The 16,965-nt window shown below is 39.5% G+C and overlaps 1 protein-coding gene across 4 annotated transcripts in view; it reads right to left on the bottom strand.

Annotated features, from left to right (window-relative positions):
• Positions 1-9,813: 9,813 nt before the first annotated feature.
• RALGAPA1 (Ral GTPase activating protein catalytic subunit alpha 1) overlaps positions 9,814-16,965 on the bottom strand; it is a 235,941-nt gene continuing 228,789 nt past the window's right edge. For all 4 annotated transcript variants that reach the window (XM_056546922.1, XM_056546923.1, XM_056546924.1 and 1 more), the window contains 2 exons: positions 14,441-14,470; positions 9,814-10,881 (listed from right to left, as the gene is read on the bottom strand). The gene's annotated coding sequence lies outside the window, so the exon portion shown is untranslated. The remainder of the gene's footprint in view (positions 10,882-14,440; positions 14,471-16,965) is intronic.

Genomic DNA, 16,965 nt, shown 5'->3' with positions numbered 1-16,965 from the left:
AGACTCGATGTTGAGTTTATTGTATCACATAAAATGATGAAATAATGATGTGACTGTTTGGTGTGGACAATATCCAGGGTGTGATATAATTGATCTTTTTTTAGATTATTGTGCTGACCCGGTCAAGATGCCTTGAAATAAATACAACCATAGCCATAATCTGGATCCGCGTGTAGTTCTTCTCTTTTGTATATATATTGCTATTTTCATTGATTTTATTTTATTTTTCAATTTTTGAGGTGTCTGATGTGCCAACATACAAGTAGCGCCAATGTTTACATTTCCATCTGTGATAGTACTATTCCTTTTAATATTACTTTATAGTTTGGGTGTTCAATTTCCCTAGCCTGTGCCTTTATGGACCCTGTGCCCTATGCCCGAGTCTGACTGTTTAACTTGTAAGGTTGGGAGCCTCTAGGACACCTCCCATTAAGCAAGGGTATCTAGGGGATATTTCAGTGACGGGACGGTGAGAATTTCATCACCTGATACAGTACTCGTGCCAGACATAGTCCGTTTAGGTCTCTGTTCTGACATACCCCAGTAAACCCTCAGTACAGGGAGATTGCTGTGTGTATGTTCTTAGTTGAGTGACTGTGGGGCTTGGCATTGTAAGGGTTAACTATATGCTAACTCATAATTGGTACTTTTTGGAATCACTCTACTTATTTGAATCTTATAGAAAAAAAAGGGTCAACCAGCACTGAGTAGCGAAAAGAGTTAGTAACTGCCAATGCAAAAAATTGTGTTGCAATGAAAAAAAAGAATACAGTCCAATTGTTGGAAGAAAGAATGTCTTTGAAATCAGACTGGACCAAACTGCTGGGATACATGGCGGTGCTCACGAGGAGAAAAAAGAGAGATATCCATGCGAAAATGAAGATAGAAAAAAAAAACGTTGCACTCACCACGTTTTGAATGTTGAAGTAAAGCAGGTTTTATTCATGCGTGCTGTACATACAGGTAGAGAGGAAGGGAGGAGGGAGCGGACATCAGATCAGTGGAGCTGATCAAGAGCGACGAATCGTTTCACAGGAAGTCTGCTTGTTCACGCTGCTGGGAAGAGGATCGGCTCTGACTTATATATGCAGTGCCGATGACCCGGGAAGGAGTGCGCCGGTACCTGTTGATGATGTCAGTAGACTAATGCGTCAAGGTGTATGTGTGATGTGTACGTGAAAAGGTGATTAGGTAAGTGGGGGGAGGAGGAAAGAAGCTGCAGCTCGTGACACCGGTGGGCGCGGCTGAGGATACAATACAATCAAGTGAAATCCAAAGCCTCGAAAATTCTGAGTTTAGTTTCAGTGCAAACCAAAATTGGCGATGAGCTAAATATACCGGTATGCTATGAACGCAATGCTATTTTAAGTGGTGCGCGTGTCACGGCTAGAGTATCAGCACGGCTGGCAATCAATAAAGGGAGATCAGTTGCGCATTATTGCACGCTCTAAATTTGGGAAGGAATATAGAACATCTATTTATCCTAGAACAAGCAAATACGTGCGAGAACAATTCATAGGCAAGGGAAGGGAGACAAAAAATCAAGGAACATATGAGGAGAAAAGAAAAAAAATGGTTAGACTATGTAATGAAGATTAAAACTTTAAACACAAGCATTGAGTTCGTTTTTGTCATTGAGACCTAGTCCTTCAGTCACTATCAGTTTGGAGATCCAAACGGCTTCTTTCTGGCGTAAGGTGTCGTCTTTAGTTTTTCATGGAAAGGGTATGGGACTCGCTCAATGCCCAGAAACTTCACGCAGGTTGAGTCGCTGGCATGTACGTCCCAGATGTGTTCTGCCAATTTGGGTACTCCGGTACCTAATTTTGATAGGCGTAGATGCTCTCTGAACCTTGTAAAGCGATTTCTGATCGTGGAGCCTACGTAGAAGAGTCCGCAGGGGCAGATAATGATGTATACCACAAAATCAGTTCTGCAAGTTATTAAATCTGTAACGTGTATATTGACTCCTCCAATACTGTCATTTGCTCCTACTTATTTGAAGTTTGTTCGACAATATTATGGCGGAAGTAACTCTTTGGAGTACCGGACTTGTGGACGCCAGCGTTCCTCACCACGAGGAGGGTTGTTTACTTCCGACATCATGACCGGTAACGCTATTGTTTTAATACTATTCACTTATACACTGTCACTCATAAATGCACTGCCGATCCAATAATGAATTTCAGCGATCGGTACTTATGGATGGATTTGTACATAATATACATGTATGATTTATTATTGTGCACTTGATTGTACACTGCAAAAGTATGTATTTGGTTATGTTTATTTGAATATGTAAATATATGATGTCACTAATTATGCTCATTTTGAAGATGTCACTAATTGGGGGAGTGTGTATTTAAACCCCCTTGTATTCGCTTGAAAATGGTGATGAGAGATCATCGAAACGTTGTCTGCTGCATCATGGAATTAATTCATAGATTTGGTTCATTGGGGTTGGTGTTCTGCATATATTTGCTTTATTGATGGAGAATCGGAGCACCGAGGCTCTAAGTGCTTGCACCCATTACAATCATCAAGTTTGTCTGGAGGTGCTGCTTCTATTTATCTATCTATTTCATATCTATCTCTCTTATTTCTATCTATCTACCTCATCTATCTATCTCATTTCTATCTAATATCTATCTCTATCTCTCTTAAATCTATCTATCTCATATCTATCTATTTATCTCATATCTATCTAATATCTATCTCATATCTATCTCATATCAATCTCATATCAATCTAATATCAATCGCTCTTAAATGTATCTATCTATCTCATATCTATCTATCTATCTCATATCTATCTAATATCTTCCAATCTTAATTGTATCTATCTATCTCATATCTATCTATCTATCTATCTATCTATCTATCTATCTATCTATCCTTCCTTACTGATAGTACAATGTGGACTAAGTTCTAGTTCTTATACTATTAGGGCTACATCTAGACTTTTTGGAATTATTTTGACTAGTAGGATAAAACTACAGTTCATTTGACCTACCCCCAAAAACTGGAAAGTTAGGATACCTAAAGGCTTTATATAGCACTGTACTCAGTTATCGGCTGTTCAGCTATTGCACTCTGTTATCTGCCATCCTGGTATTGCGCTGCTTAAATAACAATGAGCACATATCATAATTTTAAGAAGATAAACCAATACTAAGTAGACATACACAGTGCAACATAATGAACAAACCTTCTATTGCTGCAGACGTCTGGTGACTATTGGTGGGGTAGAGACTTTCATGTACAGATTCTGGTCATTCTCAGAGCCTCCACCTATACTGTTCACCTACACACAATGTTTAGAGATAGTAAAAATGCTGCTATCATTTCCACCAACCTCTCTCTAAATAAAGTTCTATGAATAAGATTCCACAGAGCATGATGGGAGTTGAAGTTTTGCAACAGCTGGAGACACCCTGGTTGGGAAACACTGCCATAGAGGTTACTACAATATAAGAAATGTGTAAATTACTGCATGAAATGCCCAATAAGTAAGTAAGAATTTTATTAGAGGTTTTATCTGTTTGTCATATCAGGTTATATAATAGAGGAAATTTGTCATAACAATTCTAGGTTGCAATGAAGGTTCTAATTCAATAGTAATAGTGTGGGCGGTGTGTAAAAAAAAAAAAAAAAAAATATATATATGTATATTTGAAAATAAATATATTCAAGTTTATATATATATATATATATATATATATATATGTGTGTGTGTAAACAAAAAATAAAATATTTATTAAATATATCCAAAAATAAATATATAGAAAATATATTCAAATATATTTAACAAGATTTTTTAGATTTCATTTGCAGATCTGAGATTTGCATCCCCCCTAAACTATATATAATTGGATTAGCACATACACATGACAATGCACTTCTTCACCATATGGGACCCAATGTTTCTTCCCCTCCATCTGGAGTAGTTAGTGGACATACAAAGTTTTTAATTGATGTAATTTCCCTTCTGTGTGTTTTAATGGCCCCATAACCCAAGTAAAGCCCATAAAGAAGGCAGCTAATCCCAAAATTACCTTAAGGAATAAAAAGTCCATCAAATCAGTTGTTAAAAAGGATTAGGACACAAAGAAAAGTGGTGAGAGTGTTTATTGTATTATTGAATAGGATGTGGTTATTTACCAACCCTTTACAAGTGGGCAGAGCAGGCATGAAATAGAACATGCTGTGATCACTACACTTGGGTTAGATACACATGCAGATTACAGTACGGCCCTTGTGATACGACCTATATGGCTCTTCTACAGCAGCGCAGTGACATTCGCTATTGGACCATATGCCAGGGGGCGACAAGCCCCAGTAATCGCATGGACAACTTCATTACACTGTATTCTTTTTAGGGTGAGTCCACAGGAGACCAAAATGCTGCAGAATGGAGATCAGCTATAAGAAAATCATATCATATGGATTTTATTGCAAATGTAGAGAAAAATACTGTTTAACGCTATAAACAGGTCAAGTCCTAGGAAAAAAGTGTGGGAACTCAAGGGCTGGTTCTGTACCACTCCTGCTAATGGGAACAGTATTGTGTGGAAAAGTGCAGGAACTCCATTCCCATGCGTTCCTGCAGGACTTAAAGGGGTACTCTGGCGCTTAGACATCTTATCCCCTATCCAAAGGATAGGGGATAAGATGCCTGATTGCGGGGGTCCCGCCAGTTAAAATCAGTCCCCGGAGCATGTTCGCTCCGGGTCTGATTACCGGTGACCACAGGGCTGGCGGTGTGTGATGTCACGCTCCTCCCCTCAATGCAAGCCTATGAGAGGGGGCGTGACTGCTGTCACGCCCCTTGGAATTCCAATAAAACAATCTGAACTTTATTGCAAGAAAATGTTAATTAAAAAACGTAAACTTTTTTTTTTTTTTTGCAAAAACTGATGCAACCGGACATCTAAATTCAAAACGCATATGGTTTAAAACTGTATGCAGTTTAAATTTATAGCAAACATTTGCATACAGTTTTAAAGGTATAAGTTATGCAAAAAAAATTTGTGGTGTGAATGTACCCTTAGTAGCACAGCGATCAGGGAGCACAGAGGTGAGAAGAAACCCTCCGGACACCATATTAGCTGATAAAGATCTCTACAGTGCAGTGTTACCAATCAGACGCTAGAAAAACCCCTAATTTCTCACATTTAGATGCTACAATCCGCATTGATCACAGTGCATAATGGGTTAATGATGAACATCAGCATGATCGCTGATGTAAGGCATTACTAGGGAGTCCCGACTGGAGTCCAGTGAGTGGTGTCATCTGGCGACTGATTGCTAGTCCTGAAAAATCATACAGAGATTGCTGTCACTCACCAATTAGGACCGCCCACTAGACTCCGAAGCCCAGAATCAGATTATAAAAAATTAAAAATAAGATTTCTTGCAACAATTTTCTAAAGGGGTTATCCGGAATTAAAAAAAAAAAATATATATTATATATATTATATATATATCTTACGTAAATTTAAAAAAAATTAAAAAAACTGCTGCTTGCACCACTGAAACGTAACTGCAGTACCACACACACCCTGAGGACAAGAGTGGTGCTGTTTGTTAGAAAGCAGCTGTGTTTTTCCAATCCCGGATAATCCATTTTAATGAACATTAAACTCTTTTTTTATTTATTTTTTTACCTAGTCTTCTAGGTCTGCAATCCCTAAATCATGTCTGAGTGCAGCAGCTGTAACACTTGTAACCTTGAGATTGTTGATATTGTCCCTCAATTTTGGTTCTCAAGTCCTCAGACAGTTCTCTTCTCCTCTTTCTGTTGTCCATGTTTAGTGTGGCCCACACACACAGACACACAATGCAAAGACTAAGTGAACTTCTCTCCTTTTTATCTGCTTTCAGGTATGATTTTTATATTGCCCACACCTGTTACTTGTCCCAGGTGCGTTTAAAAGGAGCATCACATGCTGGACACAATTCTCAATTTTGAAAGGGTGCCAATAATTTTGTCCAGACCATTTTTGGAGTTTGGTGACATTATGTCCAATTTGCATTTTTTCTTCCCTTTTTTGGTTTAGTTCCAATACACACAAAGGGAATAAACAAGTTTATAGCAAAACATGTGTTACTGCAATCCTGTTCTGTGAGAAATACTTCAATTTCTAGAAAATTTTCAGGGGTGCCAACGTTCACGGCCATGACTGTATGTGTGTATATATATATATATAGCTGCTGGGGAATCTGTAGGCGCTATATATAAATAAAATAAATATATAGATATATATAATATAATGTTGTAAAGGAAACAAACCTGCATCATGTAAATTTAGAGCATTTGCCAAGTTGTTTCCCAACCAGAGTGCCTCCAGCTGTTGCAAAACTACAACTCCCAGCATGCCCAACGGCTGTCCGGGCATACTTGGAGTTTTAGTTTTTCAATAACTGGAGGCACTCTGGTTGGGAAAACACAGCTTTAACTCCTTAACAACCAATGACTGACATGGCCATTGTTAGCAGATGCCAGTGCCTGCATTGTGATTGATTTATCCTTATGATCTTGTGGGTACTACACTGTGTACCCACCAAATTGTGACAGGAGCTCAGCTATCATACACTCACTACATGCTGAAGTCAATAGCTACATGAAGGGAGTTTAACAGAGGAACCTAGCTGCATGTTTGGCCATCGGCACCCCGGGGTGATGAAGGCCTCCATGTCCTCCATCCGCTTTTCCCTGTCTTAATAGGCCTAACACTGAAAGGAAGGAATATTATACATCTAAGCATTGTACTGGTGATCAGATGATTGATCCTTCTAGTCCTGTGGTGGGGGAAAAAAAATCAATGACATTTCATATTTTTTTTTAATGTTCATTATAAAAAAAAAAAATTGACATGTGTACGGTACGACTGCTATTGTAATGGCCCAGAGAATAACATTATTAGCATTAGCATAGTGTACTGTTTAAAAAATAAAACAAATCGTTGTGTATTTGCGTTTTCACTCGACTTTTTATGAAATATAATTAAAATTTGGGTCTCTGATATACAGTGGGGCAAAAAAGTATTTAGTCAGCCACCAATTGTGCAAGTTCTCCCACTTAAAAAGATGAGAGGCCTGCAATCTTTATCATAGGTATAACTCAACTATGAGAGACAGAATGAGAGAAAAAAATCCATAAAATCACATTGTCTGATTTTTTTATAATTTATTTGCAAATTATGGTGGAAACTAAGTATTTGGTCACCTACAAACAAGCAAAATTTCTGTCTCTCACAGACCTGTAACTTCTTCAAGAGTCTCCTCTGTCCTCCACTTGTTACCTGTATTAATGGCTCCTGTTTGAACTTATCAGTATAAAAGACACCTGTCCACAACCTCAAACAGTCACACTCCAAACTCCACTATGGCCAAGACCAAAGAGCTGTTGAAGGACACCAGAAATAAAATTGTAGACCTGCACCAGGCTGGGAAGACTGAATCTGCAATAGGCATGCAGCTTGGTGTGAAGAAATCAACTGTGGCAGCAATTATTAGAAAATGGAAGACAATCTCCCTCAATCTGGGGTTCCACGCAAGATCTCACCCCGTGGTGTCAAAATGATCACAAGAACAGTGAGCAAAAATCCCAGAACTCAAATCATGCAGTGCCAGATGTGTCCCCCTGCTTAAGCCAGTACATGTCTGGGCCCGTCTGAAGTTTGCTAGAGAGCATTTGGATGATCCAGAAGAGTATTGGGAGAATGTCATATGGTCAGATGAATCCAAAGTAGAACTTTCTGGTAAAAACTCAACTGGTCGTGTTTGGAGGAGATAGAATGCTGAGTTGCATCCAAAGAATACCATACCTACTGTGAAGCATGGGGGGTGAAAACATCATGCTTTGGGGCTGTTTTTCTGATAAGGGACATAGATGACTGATCAATGTAAAGGAAAGAATGAATGGGGCCATGTATTGTGAGATTTTGAGTGAAAACCTCCTTCCATCATCAAGGGCATTTGAAACGTGTCTGGGTCTTTCAGCATGACAATGATCCCAAACACACGGCCCGGGCAACGAAGGAGTGGCTTCTTAATAAGCATTTCAAGGTCCTGGAGTGGCCTACCCAGTCTCCAGATCTCAACCCCATAGGGAACCTTTGGAGGAGTTTAAAGTCCATATTGCCCAGCAACAGCCCAAAACATCACTGCTCTAGAGGAGATCAGCATGGAGGAATGGGCCAAAATACCAGCAACAGTGTGTGAAAACCTTGTGAAGACTTACAGAAAATGTTTGACCTCTGTTATATACCCTTTGTTGGCAATGACAAAGTATTGAGATGAACTTTTGCTATTGACCAAATACTTATTTTCCACCATAATTTGCAAATAAATAATTTCAAAATCAAACTATGATTTTATGGATTTTTTCCTCATTATGTCTCTCATAGTTGAGGTACACCTATGATAAATATTACAGGCCTATCATCTTTTAAAGTGGGAGAACTTGCACAATTGGTGGCTGACTAAATACTTTTTTTGCCCCACTGAAACATGTTTTTATTATGCAAAACGACTAAATGTAAAAAAAAATAAAAATAAATGAACACTATAAATATTTAGTTTTGCACTCTTCGATCTGGCTTAACCAATGCATTGCGCACCCCTTAAATGTTTAGCGCACCCCTTAAGATGCCTAATCGCGATCTAATGTCTAATCTGCAATCTCCACTACGGCACCCGTCATTTGGTGCATAGAGCGAACACAGCTTCGTGCCCCTCCATTCATGTTTATGGGAGAAGGCGTGACAGCTACATACTAACTGTCACGCCGCCTCCTACAGACATGAATGGAGGGAGTGTGGCGTAACGTCATGAAAGCTTCAAGCTTCCGTGTTCCGGACGTCACCGCTGCTGGCTAGGAGATCGCGGGGGTCCCGCGATTAGACATCTTGTCCCCTATCTATTGGATAGGGGATGAGATGTTTTCAGCAGAGTACTCCTTTAAGTGCTTGTTCACATCTATACCACAGTAGTACGCCAGGAGATATGCTTAAACGGTACCTATACGTATATTGGAGTATACCCATAGACTTCCATTATGCAAACAAATTAAAAAGTCACTTTTGGATACCTTTTTGAATATCACAACACAGTTTGACAGTACATTTAAACCCTTCTGGTGAAGCGCAGTCCCATTGCTGGTGGACTTTCCACGAGGACCTGGCACGAGGACCTTAAAGGGGTATTCCAGGAATTTTTTTTATTTGACCATGCTACAGGGGCTGTAAAGTTAGTGTAGTTCATAATATAGTATCTGTACCTGTGTGTGACTGTTTTCTCACAATTCTTCTGTGATTTTCATCCCAGTATTTTTTTTTATCAGCATACAAAATGACTGTTGTCTCAGATTTTTCCCAGCTTGCAATGCGGCCGAGACCTGACTCACTAGTCAGCTGATGACAGGGAGCTTGTCTGCTTCAATGGGTGGAGCGATCGCTTGGTGGGAGAGAAGTCAATCTGCAACTAATGCAACAGCTGTAGGCACCCTGATTGAAAACCACAGGTCTTTTGTTTCAATGGATGGAGTGGCTGATGTGTGAGAGGGAGGAAAATGGAATTGTGGGATTTGTAGTCAAAAAAGAAAAGTCAAACAGGAAATACAAGTTCACAAACAGCTAGCCACAGTGTTCTGGTAATCTCATGACATAGCCATTTAGCCTCAAGACAAGCGCAGATCCTTCCTAAGCATGTCCATTACTGTCTGCCAGGTACGTACTAAAATCACTTTATTGTGGATAACCCCTTTAAGTTAATATTAATAAAAAGGTCAAAAGAGAAGACAAAGTCAGCTGAACAAACCTTTAATAATAACAATACAGTACGCTGGGTGCAGAAAGGACGTAAATATAAGTATGTGAACCCAGCGGAAACTGATAATAGAAACAAATGATAAAAGCAGCAGATGTACATATGGCACCCTGCATTTTACAGAAACATTTAAAACCACAGAGACTTAAAATTTTAAAGACAACCTTTGGCCTCTTAAAAGAAAAAAAAAAAAAAAAAAACTGTGCGCGCCATCTTCACCCCTGTGGAGCCGCTGCTCTGAGGATTTGGCGCTTTGTCTTCTAGGCCCCAGTTTATTCGCTATCAGTGCTGTTCATTTCAGCTCCCTGTATGCCAATGAAGATCTAGATTAGGGTTTCCCAACCAGGGTGCCTCCAGCTGTTGCAAAACTACAACTTCCAGCATGCCCAGACAGCCTTCGGCTGTCTGGTCATGCTGGGAGTTGTAGTTTTGCAACAGCTGGAGGCACCCTGGTTGAAAAACACAGATCTAGATGGACAACTGGGCGGCCTTCACTGCTCGGGTCTACTGAGAACAATAGTAACTGTGACCTGTCAAAGGTGATAGCAATGGGGTATGAGCCTGTAGCTCAAGAACAAAGTAGTTGTGCCGCCCAGTTCACGGTCTAAGGTCCTCACTAGCATTTTGGTTCGCTAAAAACGAAAAATAAAAAAATTGCCCATATCCACAGCACAGCGGCTCCACATAGATGAGGATAATGCAGGTTTTTTCCAGAGGCCACCGGCCCTCCTTAAATGATATCTAAAAGTCCAGTGTTATTCACTCAAATAAAATAGTGACGTATAAAAAACAAAAACAAAAAAAATATGGGATTAAAAAGCACAGGGAGTGTGACCTGGCCGCTAAGGCAAATATGAATGTGTGGCGCCAGACATTTTCTGCACGTGGTAAATCCCATACAGGATAAGAAGATAAAAACTAGGACTGGTTGGCAGAGCCAGAGGAATGCCGTAGCTTAATAGACATGCAACGTCTGTCGGTCCGGAGTGACACAGGGGACACCAGTTCTGAACCTTCACCCTGAGTCATATCCAGCTCGTCTTGTTCATGCCTGGGGGGAAAAAAGACAAAACACTCATCAGTGATGTGAAAAATGCTGGAAAAACTATATACATGAAGAACAGAAGAAATAAAGTGCGACACATTACATTCTAGAATCTATCGGAAAGAAATTGGAAAAAAAAAACATGTTTTTTCTGGGACATTTTAAAGGGGTACTCCGGTGGAAAACTTAAAAAAAAAGAAAATTAAATAAAAAATAAAAAAGGAAAATCAGCTGGTGCCAGAAAGTTAAACAGATTTGTAAATCACTTCTATTAAAAAATCTTAATCCATCCAGTACTTATTTGCTGCTGAATAGTAGAGAGGAAATTATTTTCTTTTTGGAACACAGAGCTCTCTGCTGACATCACGAGCACAGTGCTCTCTGCTGACATTTTAGGAACTGTCCAGTGTAGGAGAAAATCCCCATAGAAAACATATGCTGCTCTGCACAGTTCCTAAAATGGACAGAGATGTCAGCAGAGAGCACTGTGCTCGTGATGTCAGCAGAGAGCTCTGTATTCCAAAAAGAAAAGTATTCAGCAGCTTACAAGTAAAGGAAGGATTGAGATTTTTTAATAGAAGTAATTTATAAATCTGTTTAACTTTCTGGCACCAGTTGATTAAAAAATAAAAAATAAAAAAAGGGTTTCCTCCACTGGAGTACCCCTTTAAAATGTCCCAGAAAAACACCTAATAACACCAGGAAGGATTCTAAGTCAGCAAAAATAGCTGAAGCCTTTACTGGCTTTTTGAAGGCAAATTGGAACTTGACATTATATATAAACGTTATACTTTGGTACATGTTATATTTAGATAATATATGCGTTATTGGTAAATATTACATGCTAAAAATATACATTACTTTGTTAATGTACATAGTTGTATTATAGTATGTGTGTATATATATATATATATATATATATATATATATATATACTGTTTAGTTTTATTTGATTATGGTAAATGTAGAACTATTACAAGCTATATTGAACAGGGTACATATTATACATGTAGATCGTACATGTTACATTAATACCAGCGTGGCTTTGGCTGTTTGGGCATGCTGGGAATTGTAGTTTTTGGAACAGCTGTAGGCATCCTTGATTGGGAAACACTGTCCATTCCATTGCCTATTACTCATCCTTAGCTATAGCCTCTTTTCTAAATTAGGACTGTATTCACAATTCTACAGACTTCTGGAGACTCTTTTTTTCAGTCTTAGGTTGGGTTCACACCACGTTTTTGCAATACAGTTCCTGTATACGCTTTCAATTTGAAAAATGTACGGGACCGTATGCACCGACTCTCCATTGAAAACCGTATGTCGATGCATCAGGTTGTGTCCGTTTTGCATCCTGTACGGTTTTGTCAATTTTTTTTCCGTACCCAAAACAATAGCCTACCAAGTGTTTTGGTCCGGGTGAAAAACCGTATTGAAACGTATACTTTTTATTTATTTTTTTTTTTACATTGGAGTCAATGGGAACCGTATGTGCATATGGTTCCGTCCGGTTTTCACCATACAGTTTTTGACTTTTTTTTTTTTGACAGTTTTTTTTTCTTGAAATTTCAATCAAACAAGTGAAACTTTATTCATAATGGAATGAAAAGTTAAAAATATATACTTTTTTTTCTTAAAAAACGGATGCAACCGGACATCCTTTTTCAAACCATAAACTGTTTTCAACCGTATACGGATTAAAATTTGTACACACGTTTTGATACAGTTTAGTCAGGTTTTGAGGAATCAGTTTTTTTTTTATTATCAAAAACCTGATACAGGAACTGTATTGCAAAAACATGGTGTGAACCCAGCCTTAATCTGTCTGAAATATTTGCTTAAAACCTGTATGCTCTAAAAATGTACAGAAGAAAGCAGAAAAGTGCTCCAAAAGCCACTTGTCCAAGAGCGCTTTATATTACTACAGGCATTTTTCTATTTGGTGTTTTACTGGTTCATTTTTCTCAATACAGGTCATGTGATTCTTTAATTGTGTGACTTAAAGGGGTATTCCGGCTTTATACTTCTTATCCCCTATCCAGAGGATAGGGGACAAGATGTATGATCGCGAGGTCCTGCAGCTGGGGACACCTGTGATCTCTGTGCAGTCTCCGATATTCTGTGCTGGGCGCTGCCTTCGAGATGGGGACGTGACGTGACATGAATGGAGGGGGCGTGGAGTCACGTCCCCGTCTCTGAGAGACACGTCCCCATCTCGCATAGAGATCGTGCTGGGACCCCTGCAATCATGCTTTGGATAGGGGATAAGATGTATAAAGCCAGAATACCCCTTTAAAGATTTTTATTGGAGGACAAGGAAGAAAAGACTTAGTCTTAAAGAGGGGACCTGTGGCCAAGCTCCCCTTCCCTAAAATTCAGATTGCACTAAATATCTTAGGTTACACTGATCAAACACCTTTCTACAGTTTTTTGATCCGCCCTCCAGTTCCTGAGATATGAGGGTTTCTAATTTGTCTGACAATTGAGGGAATCAGTCAGATGGGAGTGAACTTCATAATAATGGGAGAGACTGATCAGGTAATGGGAGGGATTATACAGTCAGGGGGTGTGTATTAGGCATACACACCTCTCAATGTACATCATTCACACCCCCTGACTATAATCCCGCTCAGTACCGGATAGTCACTATCATTATTAAAATTAAGTTCACTCCCATCTGACTGATTCCCTCAATTGTCAGACAAATTAGAAACCCTCATATCTCAGGAACAGGAGTGTGTATGAAGAAACTAAAAAAAAAAAAAGGTGTGATCAGGGCAACCTAAGCTACTTAAAGGGGTTATCCAGGAAAATGTTTTTGTTCTATATCAACTGACTCCAGAAAGTTAAACAGATTTGTAAATTACTTCTATTAAATTAATAGTAATAATAATCCTTTCAGCACTTATGAGCTGCTGAAGTTGAGTTGTTCTTTTCTGTCTAAGTGCTCTCTGATGACACGTGTCTCTGGAACCGCCTTGTTAAGACGCAAATCCCCATAGCAAACCTCTTCTACTCTGTGCAGTTCCCGAGACAAGCAGAGATGTCAGCAGAGAGCACTGTTTCCAGACAGAAAACAACAACTCAACTTCAGCAGTTGATAATTATTGAAAGGATTAAGATTTTTTTTAATAGAAGTAATTTACAAATCTGTTTAACTTTCTGGAGCCAGTTGTATATATACATTATTTTTATATACATATATTTTATACATATATATTTTTTTTTTCCTGGAATACCCCTTTAATGACAGTAAAATCTATAATATCTTTGTTAAATATATGTTAAGAAGGACAAATGTGCTTTTTTTTAATGACATTTTTTTTTTTTTTTTGTGAAATGACCTACACCCCTGTACTACTCTTCTCCCCCCCATGGATCTGATCACCTCCTATTGCTGGAAGTTGACGTTTTGCAACAGCAGAATGCACCCTGGTTGTACAATTCAGCTTTAGATTCCTGCCGGCTTGTAAGGCGTCCCTGCAAAGAAGCTTATTCGCTGTCTGAGCAATGACTGGAAAGATGCACAGCAACAAAAGAAAGAAGAAAGAGAATCGGGGCTTACCTCTCCTGAAGACATCAGAGATTTAATGATCTAAAACAGAAGAAATAATAAAACAATATAAAATAAAAAAAACTAAACAATTATGAATAGTCAAATAGAATTTCACAGATAAATACCAGCATTAACTGAGGTCATAAATTCGGATTAACGGAGATCAATTAGATTAATGTTACGAAGGGAAGAAAAAAGATCATATGTTATTTATTAAGGCAATTTAGAATAATCTTATGAATGAGGATTCTCCCCTTCGCTATTGATTGTGGATGGTCATTATAGGACGCCCGAACGACTCTTAGCGTCTCTAACATAGACTTCCATCTTAGTGTCTGAGATGTCAATAAAAATGATCATCACAATCATTTGCTGCCAATTGTGTGAATAAGCTGAAAATGGATGGACGGGAAACTGTCTCTGAATGACAAAGCTGCGAATATTCACACGCGGAGGGTGGGTTCACTTCATAGTATGTGTAGTTCAAAGTGGTTTTGGACCCAATTGTATACACTATACCAGTGGTCTTCAACCTGCGGACCTCCAGATGTTGCAAAACTACAACTCCCAGCATGCCCGGACAGCCAACGGCTGTCCGGGCATGCTGGGAGTTGTAGTTTTGTAACATCTGGAGGTCCGCAGGTTGAAGACCACTGCACTAAACTATTGTTGTAGAAAAATATTCTTGTTTTGGACCCAGTTTTAGTTGGGTGAAAATTAGAGATGAGCGAACTTACAGTAAATTCGATTCGTCACAAACTTCTCGGCTCGGCAGTTGATGACTTTTCCTGCATAAATTAGTTCAGCTTTCAGGTGCTCCGGTGGGCTGGAAAAGGTGGATACAGTCTTAGGAGACTCTTTCCTAGGACTGTATCCACCTTTTCCAGCCCACCGAAGCACCTGAAGGCTGAACTAATTTACGCAGGAAAAGTCATCAACTGCCGAGCCGAGAAGTTCGTGACGAATCGAATTTACTGTAAGTTCGCTCATCTCTAGTGAAAATCTTTCCATTATAGTTTTCTCTGTGACTGTTCTGCTCCTGGTTTTGTCTACAAATACAGATGAAAATACTACAAGTGACCCCAGCCCGAGGGTCCATTCACACAAGTGTATTTTCTGATGCACAGATTTGCTGTAGCAGATTTTCTACCCATTGAAGTCAATGAGTAAGAAGATCAGCAGTAGAAAATCTGCAGCAAAATACACACTGGAAGTGTAGGGTCATACATAGCGTACAGACAGCGTATGTCATGCTGTGCGAAAGCCACTGTGCAGCAGGAAATACTCTGCATACTCTTCTATATATAAAAATTTAAAAAAAAGCCCAAAAATAAAGCAGAAGCCCTGTGTACGCAGTGAGGTTTGGAGGCGGGCTCACGCGTCAGTTATGTCCCTCTGTGTGTCTGCTCATAGGAGAATACACAAGCTATGTGTGACCCTACCCAAAGTGTGGAATCACACTGCATTTGCAGTATACTTTGTAGGTATATATTGAAATGATTTCCAGATATATATATATACACCTCCAAATGATGTCACTGTGCATCTAGAGTATCATCTGTCCTCCATACGCTTCCACGTTAAATGTATACCATGGGATATATACTTTTTAGTGGGATGCCTCTGGATAGAATAGCATACAGAATATCTGGATATATCAACGTATACCAGCCCAACAAGTCCAAAGACCTCTTAAAAGAAAAAAAAAAAAAAAAGAAGAACTGTGCGCGCAATCTTCACCCCTGTGGAGCCGCTGCTCTGAGAATTTGGGTGCCGTGTCTTCTAGGCCCCAGTCTATTCGCTATCAGTGCTGTTTATTTCAGCTCCCTGTATGCCAATGAGGATCTAGATCAGTGTTTCCCAACCAGGGTGCCTCCAACTGATGCAAAACTACAACTCCAAGCATGCCCAGACAGCCTTCGGCTGTCTGGGCATGCTGGGAGTTGTAGTTTTGCAACAGCTGGAGGCACCCTGGTTGAAAAACACAAATCTAGATGGACAACTGGGCGGCCTCCGCTGCTCGGGTCTACTAAGAACAATAATAACTGTGACCTGTCAAGGGTGATAGCAATGGGGTATGAACCTGTAGCTCAAGAACAATAGTTGTGCCGCCCAGTTCACGGTCTAAGGTCCTCACTAGCATTTTGGTTCGCTAAAACGAAAAATAAAAAATTGCCCACATCCACAGCACAGCGGCTCCACATAGATGAGGATAATGCAGGTTTTTTTCAAGAGGCCACCGGCCCTCCTTAAAGGGGTTATCCAGGAAAAAACTTTTTTTAATATATATATCAACTGGCTCCCGAAAGTTAAACAGATTTGTAAATTACTTCTACTATAAAATCTTAATCCTTTCAGTACTGATGAGCTTCTGAAGTTGAGTTGTTCTTTTCTGTCTAAGTGCTCTCTGATGACACGTGTCTCGGGAACCGCCCAGTTTAGAAGCAAATCCCCATAGCAAACCTCTTCTACTCTGTGCAGTCCCCGAGACAAGCAGAGATGTCAGCAGAGCACTGTTGCCAGGCAGAAAACAA

The sequence above is a fragment of the Hyla sarda genome, chromosome 11 (genome assembly GCF_029499605.1).
Source record: "Hyla sarda isolate aHylSar1 chromosome 11, aHylSar1.hap1, whole genome shotgun sequence".
NCBI classification, from domain to species: domain Eukaryota; kingdom Metazoa; phylum Chordata; class Amphibia; order Anura; family Hylidae; genus Hyla; species Hyla sarda.
The sequence above is the reverse complement of the archived record's forward strand: the minus strand, read 5'-3'. Positions and strand labels throughout refer to the sequence as shown.